General features: G+C 37.5%; 1 long non-coding RNA gene across 1 annotated transcript; it reads left to right on the top strand.

Moving 5' to 3' along the window:
* Positions 1 to 1,436: 1,436 nt before the first annotated feature.
* On the top strand, positions 1,437 to 6,663 carry LOC117097001. Its single transcript, XR_004442758.1, has 3 exons — positions 1,437 to 1,579; positions 6,472 to 6,481; positions 6,623 to 6,663. It is a non-coding gene; the product is annotated as an uncharacterized LOC117097001 (long non-coding RNA).
* The last annotated feature ends 9,801 nt before the right edge of the window (positions 6,664 to 16,464 follow it).

Here is a 16,464-nt window from a genome sequence, read left to right as displayed (position 1 = left end):
ACTCACAACAAAAGCTTCGTTTCATTGTGCTTTTACTCTCTATCCCACATCCGTCCCACATGCCCATTATGGTTCTGCTCAGTGTTATCTTAACAGCATTCAGTCTGACAAAGTAACCTTTATCTAGAATGCTGTTCACCTCCCAGTGAAGCACACTCTGGCTTAAAGTTGTCACTTGAAAGTGACAAACATCACTTTTGTTCACATTTTCTTGGCCACACAAAACAAGCCTCATTGCCAAATCTGACATCAATGGGATTGGAATATATAATCTTTCCACAGGGAGACACACAAGAATAGGCACAGTAGGGAGGACAGAAAACACATTGAGTCATGTCATATCATGGTTCTACTCTCTTGTTCACAGATATTTAACATCTTCTGTTCATGTACAAAACAGGATAATTCCCCTCCTATCTCCATGAGGAGACAATTCAAAGATTCAGCATCTTGTCAAAGCATGAGACTCAAACTCTTATGAGAGTTTCAACATTAGATCTATGTGTGGCTTCCCTTGGTCCAAAGATCCAGAACAAAAAAGTCAAGTTATCAGTCCTCCCTTCCCCACTCCCCATCATATAAGCACTCCTCTTCAGAAACAAGAAGAATGAAAGATGCATTCAGCCATTGTTGTATAGGAATTCTAAAACTCCGCTCTTAAGCATTGTAAGTAGCCAAACTTGAAGGTAGATATTATGAAGTGAATGTTTGTATCCCTCCAAAATTCATATCATGAAGTCCTGCCGCGCCCCGAGTGTAATTGTATTTTAATCCTATCAGATCAAGGCCCCGCCATTAGGGCCTCATTTAACCTTAACTCCTTCCTTAGAGACATCATCTTTAGGGTACTAATAAAAACAGACACAAGAGAACTTGCCTCTCACCACCCCACCGACTCCCACATCCTGCCACACATACACACACACACATATCACATCACATACATGCACCAATGAAAGGCCAGGTGAATACACAGTGAGAAGGTGGCTGCCTACAAGTCAGGAAGAGAGCCCTCAGCAGAAAATCACCGTGCTAGCACCCTAATCTCAGACTTCCAGCTTCCAAAACTGTGAAAAATACATATTTCTGTTGTTTAAGCCATCTAGTCCATGGTATTTTGTTATGGTAGCCCTCGCACACCAATCCAGTAGGAAATGTTTCTTGATTAGGCTCTGTTTCTACCTGGAGGAGAAGCTCTCTATTCCATTGTTCTCAATAGCCATCAGTTCTGCCCTATGGGATCTCTTTTTCCCTCATCCTCCTTTACCTCTAAGGAGGACATTAGATCATAAGACCTTCTTGGAACCTGAGCAAATTTGACATCCTGTTGTCTGCCCATAAAAGACGATAGGCCCAGTAGTCAAATTATGTTTTGAAAATTGAGTCTATTTTACTTAGAGTTAATGGGGTTTGGGGTCACACTAGCCTATAAAAACATAACGTCGGCCAGGAGCGGTGGCTCACCCTTGTAATCCCAGCACTTTGGGAGGCCGAGGGGGGTGGATCACGAAGTCATGAGATCCAGACCATCATGACTAAACAGTAAAACCCCTGTCTGTACTAAAAATACAAAAAATTAGTCAGGCATGGTGGCACACACCTGCAGTCCCAGCTGGGGCTGAGGGAGGCTAAGGCAGGAGAATCGCTTCAACCTGGGAGGCAGAGGTTACAGTGAGCAGAGATCGTGCCACTGCACTCCAGCCTGTGTGACAGAGGACTCCATCTCAAAATAATAATAATAATAATAATGTCTTGACTATTTGATTCAAGTCACACTATGTGACAAGAGCCACAGAAGCAATTTCTTTTAGAACACACCTCCATGCTAGATTTAGCATATCCGGCTTCTGTGAGAGAGTTATGATCTTTTCTCCCCGGGAAATTTTATCCAGTTGAAATAATTTCGTGGGTGTCATCTCAGTCGATTTGAAGATTTTTAACAATACAATTTAGGACCACACTCTTGCTTTTGTCTCATTTTGTCTGTTTTAATTAGCTCATGTGGCTGCAAGGCCTTTACAGTTTTATCTTTTAACAGTTGGAGCCTTTTTAATACTGTATTTGGGCTACTCTTGGCTATATTGAGCAACTAATTACAAAAAAAGAGATGAGCTCAGAAAAGAATTGGCTGGTTTGCAAGCAGAAATAAAAGAAAATAGAGTCAGGGAAAAGAAATCAAAAGTCTCTGCTTATAACAAAGCATAGCAATTCTGCTCATGTTTTATTGGCCAAAGCAAAGCACATGCCCAATCATACATCAGTGGAAAGAGGAAGTATAAATCCTGCTGTAGGGAGGCACAGTGAAAATTTTGAACAATAATAGTTTCTCAGAAAGCTTCACAATACATAAAATTTTTATTGTGTGCATATATCATTCCTGCAAAATAGGTAGGAAAAGTAGATATTATTATCAGCCTCATTCTCCAGAAAGTTCAGGAAAATTTATATCAAAGCCTAAGATCACAGAACTAACAAGATAAAAATCTTAACCTAGAACTCCAGATTTCTGACTTTTAGTGCAGCATTCTTTTTACTATACCAACTAGTACTCATGAAATACACAGGTTATACAACATTGATACATGAGCAAAAATGCCCCAGGAGGCAGGGAAGATTAGGTGAGGACCATGTTTGGGTACAGAAGAGCTCTGGGTTCCAGGCCCAGCTCTTTCCCTACTGGATGCGCATTCTTCAGAAAGTCACTTAACCTCACAGTGATTCCACTTTACCATCTGTAAAGCAGAAGTTGTTTTTATTTTGAAGTGTTTAATGTCAACTCTCAGATATTGATTTAATACATATACTTGACACAGCATTAAAAATCAGACTGAGAATGTGGGAAGAAAGAATGTAAGGCAAAATGAAAACACAAAATAGGAATCTTTTTCCTGAACTTTTTGTTCCCCAGTGATGTCCATGTGTGATCTCTTTTTGAAGTTGGACACATGAACTATGTACTTGGATTATTTATACAATTAGTACAAAACATCAAGAACAGCCACATAAAATTCTTAACATTTTACATAAGCAGCAAAAACAGGATTTAGGTAATAACAAGGATTCGAAAATGGATGCATATTTGCTTTCTTGTGAAATACAGATTCATTATATTATAAATACATTGTTTTATATGTGGGACAGGAATGATATTATTATCCTCATTTTCCAGATTAAATAACCCTTGTTCTAAGAAGAAAATTACCGAATGTTATGATCTTAAATTTACAAACCACTGTGTGATTAAAAATTCAAGAATTCACATTCTAGATAATCATATTCTCATGGTCTTAGGTATAACTGATATGAAAAAATTTATTCACAGTTCCATTTCTCATCAATTCCTTTCATGCACATATATATTATAATATCAGTCTCACATAAAGCCAGAGAAAGTGCCATTTTTACTACCCCAATACATGTTATTATAACATTGACATGATAAGACACAAGGCTTTACATCTTAAACACATTCTTTTTACTATATTCATAAGATTCAATGTGATTTCTTAAGTATAACATGCAGAAAAAGTCTTCTGTTAAACTGTGAAATCCATGCTTGAGCACACAGAGAAATAATGTGTCTGGTGGAAGTTTTAACAACTATCACTGTCTAATGGCTATTGAGTTTGGACATTTATGCTCTGATCCAGCTGAAATTCACACAATCAGAAATCATAAAATCATACACGCTGCTGTACAAAGGAAATTGTTCAGGGGGGGAAAAATCCTAAGTAACAGGCAAATATTAAATTAGAATTTATTTTCAAAACTGCAAAAATCACCACCATTAAGTTAGAAAGAAATAGGTTCCACTCAGTGAGTCATGTCGGGATTAGCATCAATCTCATCAGATGACAGAGAACCTTTCCTTCTCGGTTAATCCCACAAAGGAATGTGCATTCTTTCAGAAAGGGAAGAGTCCACACAGATTATAATAAGGATCGGTAACTCTGGGCACAACATTACAGGAGGAACACTGGCAAACACAAAGCGTTCATAAAGTGGCACGAGAGAGAAAAATGATACCGTTTAACATCTGCCCCAAATAATGAGGAAAATGAGTGTACTCTAGGGGGAAAAAAATCCCCCCCTCTTATTTTTTTGTAAACAGCTTGGATTTTAACTTCTAAAAAGTAAATTATTATTTTTTTTTTTTTTGAGACAGAGTCTCACTCTGTTGCACAGGCTAGAGTGCGGTGGTACAATCTCGGCTCACTGCAACCTCCGCCTCCTGAGTTCAAGCAATTCTCCTGCCTCAGCCTCCTGAGTAACTGGGATTACAGATGCCGGCCACCACGCCCAGTGAATTTTTTTGTATTTTTAGTAGAGGTGGGGTTTCACCATGTTGGCCAGGTTGCTCTCCAACTCCTGACCTCAGGTGATCCTCTCCCTCTTCGGCTTCCCAAAGTCCTGGGATTACAGGCATGAGCCACTGTGCCTGGCCTAAAAAGTAAAATTTTAATCAACGTTTCTACTAGTTGAAATGTAACAATTAAAACAATAAAATATCACTTTTTATCTATTATTCCTGCAAAAATAAAGAAGAGCTATTGATTCCAATGCTAGCGAATGTGTGAAGAAATTAATCCTCATACCCGGAATATAAATTGCACAAGCTCTCTGATGGCAATGTTGCAATGCAACCCAACAATCTAAATGTAGGTGGTCTTAATAATTCCACATTTTGGATTTATCCTATGGAAATAAATAAAAATGCAAATGTATGTGTCATTATGAGGTTCATAAAGGCATTATTTCATTACTAATATCTGAAACAACCTAGAATTCACCAATCATTTTTTAAATAAATTAGAGTGTATCCATAAAACAGAATATTATGCAGCCACTTGAAAGGATCAGAAAATGTTTAGGTACTGACTTACCACATACTACTTGAGTAAAAGCAGATTACAGTTCAGTATGCATAATATAGAACATATACACTTTTAAATATGCATCTAATAAGGGACTGGAAAGATAAATACTAATAACAGAGTTTGCCTCTGGAGAGTGGGATTACTGGGTCCCTGAGAACCTCCAATACTTATGCAGATCTGAAGATTGAACCAAAAACATCCAAAAGGATACACTGGGAAAGGTAAAATGTACCCACACACACACATATGCTGTTGGCCTTTTGATTGGTGTATTTTGTATGAGATATCTGTAGATGTTGTAGGGCACTTTCAATATAAAATGACCAAGATAGGGAAGTAGCGTATAAGTTCAAGACTGTCTCATAGCTGGTCTCATACTAACATTAGTGGGTTAGCATTTAGGGTAAGTGAGTGGGAAATTATAGTATAATACAAGTTTGTGTCATACTGTATATTAACAAATATATCACACATGTATCTGACAGGACTAATCTTTTTACTTGTCTCCCATAAGTATTACTTTCCTGAATGTGTAGAGGACACTCAGCTAAACTTGAAAATACTTTTTAATACACAAGCAAGTAAAAAGATTAAACAGGCAAACATACTCCATGTCCGGCCAATTAAAAATGCTTTTTAAGTTTTAGGTCACAACTTACACTAACAAATCTCTTCTCTCTTCTCCTCCTCTTCTATGACCTCCTCTCCTCTCCTCTCCACTCCTCTTTCTCTCTCTGATAAAAGCAATAGTTCTACTGTGAAATTAATATTTTAGCTAAGCCATAGGTTATCTTTATTGTTGAGAGTTAAAGACGTCATATTAAGCATTTCAACTTCCCTTTATCAAGCTCTAAATAGAAGGGAAGTACAGTGAAACATTTCAAACACAGAGATAAAATCAGGCAAAGAAGAGCAACAGATGGATGCAGAGTCGCAACAGATCCTTTCATTTTTGCCGAAGATGTTTCCGCAGGGTACCTCTATTCTCTACCTCTGTTAACGTAATAAATGTCTTCACTGTGTCATCCACATAATGATATTGGGGAAAGATTCTGGCAGGCCTACTCGAAGATGCTAATAGAGTGCCTCACAAAATAAATATTATTTTCATTTATCTCATTAATCCTGGCTATTTCTTCCTTCCCTTCAGCCAGACTGCTTCAGAAAGGCATGTACTTTATCCATATGACAGAGTTATAGGAAAATTGCCACTCAGAAAATGAGCCCCTTTCGTTTTCTGACAACCATTTTTCTCTCCGCCATTAGGCAATATCTAAAATTTTTATGTGGGCCTCATCTTAAAGATGAATTCCTGTTGAATCTCAGAGGTTGTCAATATATTTTTAACCTTTGAAGGAAATGTCATCTTTCCGAAACAGCCACATTTTATTTGCCAAGAGTGATACTGTACTATGACCAGTAAAACAATTATCCAAAAACTTTGGCAAGCTATCATATTCTGCTTTTTATAACATGACCGCCTTCCTAAGTAATTCTCAAAAATGTGTTTCAAATGAATGCAGTATCATTGAACATTAACACTCAATAAAGCAGACAGGAAGATTGCAAAACTTGTTATTAAATTTAGATTTAGGCCGGGTGCGGTGGCTCAAGCCTGTAATCCCAGCACTTTGGGAGGCCGAGACGGGCGGATCACAAGGTCAGGAGATCGAGACTCATCCTGGCTAACATGGTGAAACCCCGTCTCTACTAAAAAATACAAAAAAAAAAACTAGCCGGGCGAGGTGGCGGGCGTCTGTAGTCCCAGCTACTCGGGAGGCTGAGGCAGGAGAATGGCATAAACCCGGGAGGCGGAGCTTGCAGTGAGCTGAGATCCGGCCACTGCACTCCAGCCTGGGCGACAGAGCGAGACTCCGTCTCAAAAAAAAAAAAAAAAAAATTAGATTTAAATAATCACAAATAACAAAACCATAATAGATTTTTAACTTCAAATTTCACCTCCCAAACTTCCACGTTTGTTCTTTTTTACAAAAAGATACCAAAATGTATGTAATTTACATAAACTTCTGCTACATTCCAATTTTTCAAATTATCATCAATTTCACCTCACCAGTTTCTGTATCCTCTGTACTATCATTTGTCCTAACCTTCTTAGTTCTTTCCGGGATTCAAACACATATTTATCTGTAAGCTACAGCATTTTTGCTATTCCAGGAAATTTTTATCCCTAAATTGGTAAGTCTTTGCTATTCTGCTTTCATTTTAATGAGACTTTATAAATTGTTTGTTACTATAGCCTGTTTTATTTCCCCCACAATATTAGCTGTATCCAAAAATCTTTTGCTATGTGTAGCATATGCAACGAACCTTGTTGACCAGCCTTCTTCCATTGGAAGATCTTCAATTAATCAATTCCCCAACTCATATTGACTTCAACCAACAATTTGTTTGTAAAGAAAGCGTTATGAGATCCTTCATGACAAGCTTTTCTTTTCTTCCCCACAGCATCTGTGATGTATTTTCATTTATCTTTCAGATCTTCTCTCTTCCCTCCACTCTGCTATGTGCCTTGGGAAGCTGATCAGCACCAACAGTCCCCCTTGCTCTCTGACTTCCAGCTGGGGTCACCCAATGGACAGCATCTGCAGGAGCTTGGCAAGTAGGAGGCAAGTGAAATTGAGGTCATTATGCCCCTTGCTCCCCTTCCTGATCTCTGCATACTGGTTGACCCTGCTAGGCAACCTTCTCCATACAGCTACCCTCTCCTGATTCTGGTCACCACTCTATCTCATTACCACCTCAGCTCTAGGGGTGGAAACAGCTTCCCATTTTGGTAGCCGCCCTTGGATTGTTAACTATCTATTATAGTTTCATAAGTGATCCCTTTATTAAAATTACTTCAATCGATGCAAATTGAATGTGCTTCTAAATGCCATACCTTCTTAAAGGTCTTTGAAAATACTCTGAAATTCAAATTCTATTTTGTACATGTAGGTCCTTTATCATCTTACTCTCCCAGTTTTGTATTCAAGTCATTAGTCTCAAAAATTTGTACATTTTGCTTACAGTTTTCTGTCTAAAAATCTTTGCATGATTATCGAGAAAATCTGAAAATGATGAAAGAGAAAACCACATTTATTATGCCAACACCAGCATAAATGTTTTGAAAAACTTTTCTCCGTATGAAATTTTACACAGATATACTATATCTTATGTTTCTGTTCAATATCATATCATAAGAAATTATTCACATTGTTCAAAACTCTTTATAAAAATTATTTTCAGAGACTACATAAAATTTTCTCACTAAATATGTTATGGTTTTCTGTATGGAAAATTTACCAATTTTCCTCATGCTGAATATATATTATAGATTGTCGCTAATATTCACCATGCTTAATAACACTTTTAGAAACATGATTATGTGCAAAATTTCTTTAGGTATTGATTCTTAAAAGTGGGGAATTAATCAGTAAGTAGTTATGAATATTTTACTCTATTGATACATATTATTAAATTGCTTTGTACAATATTCTCACTTCCATTAGTATTATATAAATGAATGACTCACTGACCCACATTAAAATTCAGTACATTAAATTTTCAATATTGTCTATAGGTGAAAAATTGTTTCTCATTGTTCTTTTATTTTGCATTTCTTTAACTTCTAATGAGTTGAACATTTTATTTTTCTCTTGATCAATTATCAGTTTAAGTACTGTTGTAGTCCTATTGTTCATCTAAGTTATGTAAGTTTTTTATACTTTAGGGTTATAAATTCTGTTTTTAATCATATTCCTTGCAAATATTTTCCCCCACCCCCGAGTTGAAGCTTGTCTTTAAATTATGGTTTGTATTGTTTGCTTATAAGAACCAAAGTTGTTTGAACTTGTTTTGAAAGTCTACTATAATTTTTTCTTTATGATTTCTTCCAGTGCTTTTATGGCTATAAGTCCTTCCAAATGTAGACACAAAATAGATGTTAATCTTTTCTATGTTTTATGGCTTGATTATTTTATTGTTATTTCGGTATTTCTCTCTGGAATTTGTTTTGGAAGAGTATAAGGTAAAGATCTAAACCTATTTTGTTCTTTTTCCTATTTTTTAAACAAATATCAAAGTAACTACCCCACCATCATTAATTAATGATATTTCATTATTTGTATCATCTTTTATTTACTAAGAACTGTTTGGCTACTAATTTTTCCCTTCATCTCACTTCAGTTTTTATAACACTATTCTGCTAATTTATCATATTTAATATGTCTTCATACCTAGTAATGACAAAAGAAATTAGTCTTTTCTTTTTATTCTTCAATTATCTTCAATTCAATTAAACATTTATGTATCACACACTCAGACCAGAAATTCTGATTTGTACTATGTGGCATACAAAAAAATAAGTTCAGCATGATCTCAAGAAGTTTATAAAATAGTTAGAGAGAAAAGACATAAATACAAATAACTATAGCACAAGTAGAAAGAAAGTGGTATTAGAAAGTTATCAGGTTCTACGAGACTGAGGAAGAAAATGATAGACTAGAATCAATGGGAAATCCTTTGTGTAGAAGATGGCATTTGATCTAGGCCTTGAAAAAGAGCTGGGATTTCATCACGGAAAAGCGAGAAAGAAGAGCATGTCCATCAGGGAAACCAAGGTAAGTGAAGCCATTAAACTAGGAGAATGGACGATTCATCTGGGCAACAGGAAATAATTCAGTATGGTAAACACAGGGCTTTAGGGAGAAGACAGAGGACCCATTACAATTTTTAGCAGGGGCCAGGAAAGATCAGAGCAGGTAACTGACTGTATCAGGCCTCCACTGCACATCTATCTACCCTTTTCTGTATTACCTACTCTCTATTTTCTACAATAATTTCTCTTCAGGAAAACCTTCCCTATTCACTAATTTTTAAACAATAGGAAACAAAATCTCAACCAGAACCCAACAGCACCAGCAATTGGCCTCAGATGCTGCCTCAGTGTTGCTATCCAGGTTGGTATATCAGGTCTGAATTTTTTTCTTTTCCGATAGCCTTGAAAGGCTTGCTTGAATTCATCTGGGCAAGTATTATTCATTGGGCTCTTTTTAAACAAATTCTGAACCCTTGAAATGACTCCAGCAACATCTGCTTCCCTCTTAATCTGCTTTTCAACAGAAGGCATTCTTGCGGCCCTGTATGCCCTCCTTTAACCATGCTGGCTTACCAAATGTAACATTCAAATGTTTTCCTGAGCTCTACGTGTAGCAAGTCATTGACCATGGCTTCATGCCTGCAGAATCTCTGCTGGTCACTATAGGCTAGCCTCTGTTAAAGTAGCAAATAAATCACAAAATATTATTGGTTTAGCCTAATTTCAATTTATTTCTCACTTGGACATAGCATGGCATTGATCGGGCTGCCCGCCTTCAACTTGTAGCTATTCCAACTGCAATGCTTGACCTTCAAGATCACTGCAGAAGTAGAGAGCAGCGGAGAGAGAGGTCAAGAGAAATGTTTTAAGGGATATTTCTGCCCTCATCTCACTAGCTAAAACTCAGAGGTATTGCCCCAACTTAAGTGCCCAGAAAAAGGAAATGGTATAATTAAGCACAACAGGCATCTGCCTCAGAATTAATACCATTTAGACCTTCGCTTTGGTTTGATTTCATACTTATATCCTCTTGTCTAAAACCACACCTTATGTTCCTTCCCCTATGACATTTAATAGAGAACAAAGATTCCTACATCCTGATACATTTTCCTGGAGGGAATGAACAGAACTGTTCTGTACAGTGTTCTATTAAGTGCTCTAAATCCCTTTTTCTTCTAATGGCAGTCATTAAAATACACCAATTTTCTGAAAGCTAACATTCACATCAAATCTGAATGATTAAGAATATGTTCCTTGAGTTTATCATAATTGACTTTAATCAGGGTTCCATTTCATACTGCTCTCTTCACAGAGAGTTACTTTTATGCAGTGAAAAATATGACTTCTGGAAAATTACTCCTTTCAATCAAATTTTAGGTTGTCTACTCCACTCCGGAGGTTGCATATTTTTATTTCTCTTCTATCTTTTCTCAACCATTTTGTTATGTAAAAATAAAAAAAATAAAATAACAGCCTCTACTTCTCTCCCTTTTCTTGCCCTTCTCATTGTCTCCTTGCCTTTCTTTCTCCATCTATTCTTATTCTCTACCTCTGCCCTGCCTTTCCTCTTATTCAAAGTTCTCATGCATGGCTGGCTTATGGAAGTTTTGGAAGGAAGGGCTTCTGATGCTTTCACTTTTTCTGTTTCTATGATTTTTCTCTCTTCATCAGAGACTACCTGTCTTAGATCTACATATTTTCATTGGCACCCCCTCCACTTCTTGAATTTCTACTACATCTCAGTCTCCTCCTTCCTCAGACTCCGAGGCCAGATTGAAATTATTCACTGCCACTGATAAAGCTAAAAAAAAGAGTCCCTGAGAGCTTAGTAGGCAGAGCTAGCTTTACTTTATAGTTAGTAAAATTGAAACATGGAGAAAATAAGCAAATACTTTTAAAACTAGATGTCTTATACCCTATATCAGGAGTAGGCAAACTATTGCCAGATTTTTACAGCCCACAAGTTAAAAATGGCTTCTACACTTTTAGAGGTTGTAAGAAAAAATAAAGAATAACATCTGACCAAGACCAAGTGTGGCCCACCAGGCCTAAAATATTTACTAGCTACTTCTTTATGAAAAAGTTTGCTGACCTCTATCCTCAACTATAGCTCTATTTATTTGATTTATATAATCACAAAGATGCTGGGTACGTTTGGGTCCTCTAGCAAACAGATGCCAAGAAAGAATTCAAGGGCAAGAGACTGATAGGGGGGATAGGAAGTAGAAGTACTCAGGGAAAGCCTTCAGGCCAAGCCTGCAAAAGGAGACAGGGAAGGAAGAGGGACTCATTAGGAAGCATCTCAGACACAGTGTGACTTTGAGAAAGTTTGAGCCAACCCAATGAGAAATGCCAGTGCAAAGATCACACATATAGAAGCCCCATATTAGGCAGAAATTATCAGGCCCTGTGCTCAAGCATCAGCTGGGAGCAGCTCACGGAAGTATGGCCTCAAAGTGAATGCTAAAGCAGATGCCAACAGTGTGGCAGATGGAGGTTGTCAGCTCCCAACACTCCTCATAACAGATTCTTAACCTAAGTCAGTTTTGTCTCTCTGCTGTCTCTCCTACTCCATTACTTCTGTATGCCAGAATTCAAATTTCGTTATCACTAGTGATCTTATTTAAATTTTCATGCAAGTGTATTAGAGACCGTGTGAATGAATAATGATGAAAAAGTAATGTAAGCCGATACCGACTTCTCCAGTATTTGATCAGATTTTGCACATAACAGAATATTATTGTTTCTCTATTTTAAAAAAATGAAGACAGCCTTTAAAAATAAACAACTTGTATTGCCATGGACTATTTTTCCTCATCGTATTTAAAGATGAAGATTTTAACAAGATTACTCTCAGCCAGCAGCACTCACATGACGGCTGCATAAGCTGCGATCATTCAGGGCTATATAACCTTCTCCAGGACCTGTCATTATTTTGTAGTCTGCAGAACACTGCACCAGGTCACCCATCTCTACTTGTTACATATTGTCATACTGCCTTCTGGCATCACTTACCTAGCTTCTGGTCTGTCACGGTTATTCTTTAGCCATCACCTGTGTGCACCCACCTAAACATACACACACAAACACACACTATTGTGTGTCTGCTCACTAGGCCATTAACACCCTCATGCACTCTTACCTGATTGTACCTGGGACCTTCTCTTTGCCTGCACTGCCCCTCTTCTCATGTAAAAGTACTGCCTATCTTTCAAGGTTTCAAGATTCAATTCAGGCTCTGCTCCCTGCATAGACCTTCCCTGGTTACTCTGGCTCTCAAATATTTATCTGTCTCTGACCTTCTACAGCTCTTTAACACTATGCTGGGCACTTTCACGCCACATATGTAAGTCTTGCCTCATCAGGTAGCATTTACTTCCTCATGATGGCAGATTGTTTCTTGGACTGCCTCTGCGCCTCTCACAGCACCTAGCTGGCTCTCATCCATAACTATCTGGATAGAATACCCTACCTTCAAACTCCCTACCCTTCCTTCAAGGCTCATTTCAAATTCTACATCATCTGAATACTTTTTTCAAGTCTAACTTAAGACTGCTTGGATTTCTAATATACTGTATAATTCTTTCTGCTTTGAGGCATAATTAGCTGCTTATATAGTTTTTTCTCTATCATTATTAGTTTATAAGATCTTAGAGGACATATTCATCTATGTAGTCTCTATTATACCTTATTCTTTGCATAAACCTAACCTTCAGTTTTGGATTGGTTGAAGGAATGATTGAAGAAAATGGCAATAGTTGAAGCTTTGTTGAAAAAGCAAAGTGGCGTGAAAGAAAATGTGACCAGTAACAGGAAAAATCTTCAACTAAAAGCCAGTGGGAGACACTGATATGGTTTGGCTCTATGTCCCCACCCAAATCTCATGTTAAATTGTAATTCCCAGTGTTGGGGAAGGGACCTGGTGGGAGGTGATTGGATCATGGGGAACTGATTTCCCCCATGCTGTTCTCATGATAGTGAGTGAGTTCACACAAGATCTGATTATTTAAAAGTGTATGGAAATTTCCCCCTTGCACTCTCTCTCCCTCCCACCACCATGTGAAGAAGGTGCTTGCTTCCCCGTCACCTTTTGCCATGATTGTAAGTTTCCTGAGTCCTCCCAGTCAGGCTTCCTGTTAAGCCTGAAGAACTGTGAGTTGATTAAACCTCTTTTCTTTGTAAATTATCCAGTCTCAGGCAGTTCTTTATAGCAGTGTGAAAACAGACTAACGCAAATGCTGACTAGCTTTAGGGTCTGCAAAAGCCAAGTAACTTCTCTAAACATCAACTTTAGCACTGTGAAAATTTGTGGGTATAATAAACTGTAACAAATAACAATGTTTAAGAGCACAAGCTCTGCAGTATTTGAATCTCAGCTTGACCAATTATCACTTAGGAAGTTATCTAAATATAACAAGTTCATTTTCTCACTGGTAAAATCATCATAGTGCAAAATGATAGCCTACTTCATAGTGTCATTCTAAGAATTTAATGAAACAACGTATCTAATGATCACAAAAGATCCAGAATATAGAAAATTTGTTATGCCTGGCAGCTATTATTATCATTACTATTATTGTTATTATTATTATCATCATCATTATCTAATATTCTTTTCAGGTGTAAAAGGCAATGATTTTATGACAGCACATTCAATAGCATCATCAATCTCTGAATACATTCTTACTTGAAGGCTCAAGTAAACACTGAACTGATAATTTGTCTGCCTATTAACATAAGTAGGTTTCCTAATAGTGATCTCTAATTTTTAGACAACTGGTATGCTACAATGAGAAATCCACAGGGAAATTAAAATATACTTGATTACCAGAACTCAGTGTTGACTATTTTAGCAAATCCTTATAAAAGAGAACAATCAAGATGGCCACCATCATAATACACTTAGAATTAGTGTTAATGGCAGCAGAGAACAATATATTTAATCAAACTGACTTATGTTCAAATCCCAGCTCTACAATTACTGCTGTGAGAACTGTGAGCCTTTATAAATTGTGTTTGTTTCCTCATCTGCAATCTATGATAATTATTGTAAATTCAAAAAGTTATAAACATTAAATAAATACATGTAATGAGTGCCTGGCATATAACAAATGACCGATATGTGTTGGCTATTATCATTATCCATTTATTTGTTAAATAAATATTACACACACAAGTACTGTACTCTGTACCTGCAAAGTTTCACAAATAGAAAGTATTATTTTTATTATTATTATTATAGCTGCTGTTGTAACCCATGTAAGATTGTTGTGTGGAAATATTGATCAGAGAAGGAAAATATATATTAGAGCTAGAAAGACAAAGCATTAAGGTTCAAGTATGGAAGTTAACTTAGTAAATTCAGGGAAAAAAATTCAAATTATGCTGACCTTGAGGTAGCATAAAGAGAGAAAGAGAGAAAAAAGATCTGTAAGCAGGCCGTAACAAAGGAATAAGACCAAAGAAAGAGAGGAAAACAAGAGAACAGTGAACTTACTTTCATTTTTTAAATCACAGAGTAAGAGAAGCAAAATCATCATGGAACATGATCAGATAGACATAAAGGCTCAGGCAAAGCTGCTCTGTGTATGTGCTGTTGCTGCTTTCCCTGGTATAGCATCCACACCTATGCTACCCACATTAGAATAATAAATACAGATGCAAATGAAATGTAGTTATGGATGGCTGTTGTCTTCAAGAGCTGTCTGGGGAGAACTCTTGGAAGAATTTGTGTCTCAGGCAAAGAATGATGCCATAAAAAAAGGAATATGACATACTATAAAAGGCTAACTTGAGCCTGTTGCTAGAGATAGCATCCCGAGACTGCTGATCTATAGCTCCTTTCAATAACTTTGGATGACACTAGTATTAAGCAATAAATTTTAAAGTTATATTTCCATGCTGTCTCAACCAGCCCACTTGCCAGCACTGATGAGTGGAAGGAAAACATGGATGTCAGGGACCCACAACTGGAAGAAGTTGGGTCTCACTCTCTATTGCTTGCGTGCCCTCCAACTTTTACCACTGCCACATCCCCTCCCAACCATCACCCCACCTTGTCCAAGGTTGGGCACATTAGGGAAATAGTAGAAAAAGAAATAACGTGGACTTCTTACGGTCCTCTTTTTTGTTTGTTTGTTTGTTTGTTTTTTTTTTGAGACGGAGTCTCGCTCTGTCGCCCAGGCTGGAGTGCAGTGGCGCGATCTCGGCTCACTGCAAGCTCCGCCTCCCGGGTTCACGCCATTCTCCTGCCTCAGCCTCACGAGTAGCTGGGACTACAGGCGCCCGCCACCTCGCCTGGCTAGTTTTTTGTATTTTTTAGTAGAGACGGGGTTTCACCGTGTTAGCCAGGATGGTCTCGATCTCCTGACCTCGTGATCCGCCCGTCTCGGCCTCCCAAAGTGCTGGGATTACAGTCTTGAGCCACCGCGCCCGGCCACGGTCCTCTTAAAACATGGGAAAGCTTAGCAGGAAAATCAAGACCATTGATAGTACATTCATCCAGTTTTCTAATCTAGGATACCAAAAAATAATCCACATGACAAATGTAGCAAGTTAACTTTGAGAATAATTTAAAGCATGATCTAATAATAATTAGACTATATTAAATGTGTTGCTATTTATGTAACTTTTTAAAGATAAACAGGATTTCAAGAAACTTTCCCACTCGCATAGGATCATTGTAGACTCTATCCTTTCCCTCCACCAAGCCTTCTTACTCTCTCCTCTGTCCCTCTGTTACCCTTACCTTAGATTCCTGAATAAATGTGTGATTTCATCTACTATTGAGGCCTTTGGTAGAAAATTTTAAGGATCACAGGATTTTGCTTCCTTTGCATCACAAAGACAAATACCCTTAGATGAATGTGTTGGTGCAGAATGAAAAGTTTCTCACTTCCCACACAGTATTTTAATAAGCAACAGCTAAAAAGCCTCCCTCTACCCTGCGGTTCTTCGATTCTGCATCTGTCACTACCTTTGTGTTACTAC

Source organism: Trachypithecus francoisi, unplaced genomic scaffold (genome assembly GCF_009764315.1).
Source record: "Trachypithecus francoisi isolate TF-2019V2 unplaced genomic scaffold, Tfra_2.0 Lachesis_group15, whole genome shotgun sequence".
Taxonomy (NCBI): domain Eukaryota; kingdom Metazoa; phylum Chordata; class Mammalia; order Primates; family Cercopithecidae; genus Trachypithecus; species Trachypithecus francoisi.
This window is presented reverse-complemented; position numbering and strand designations above follow the sequence as displayed.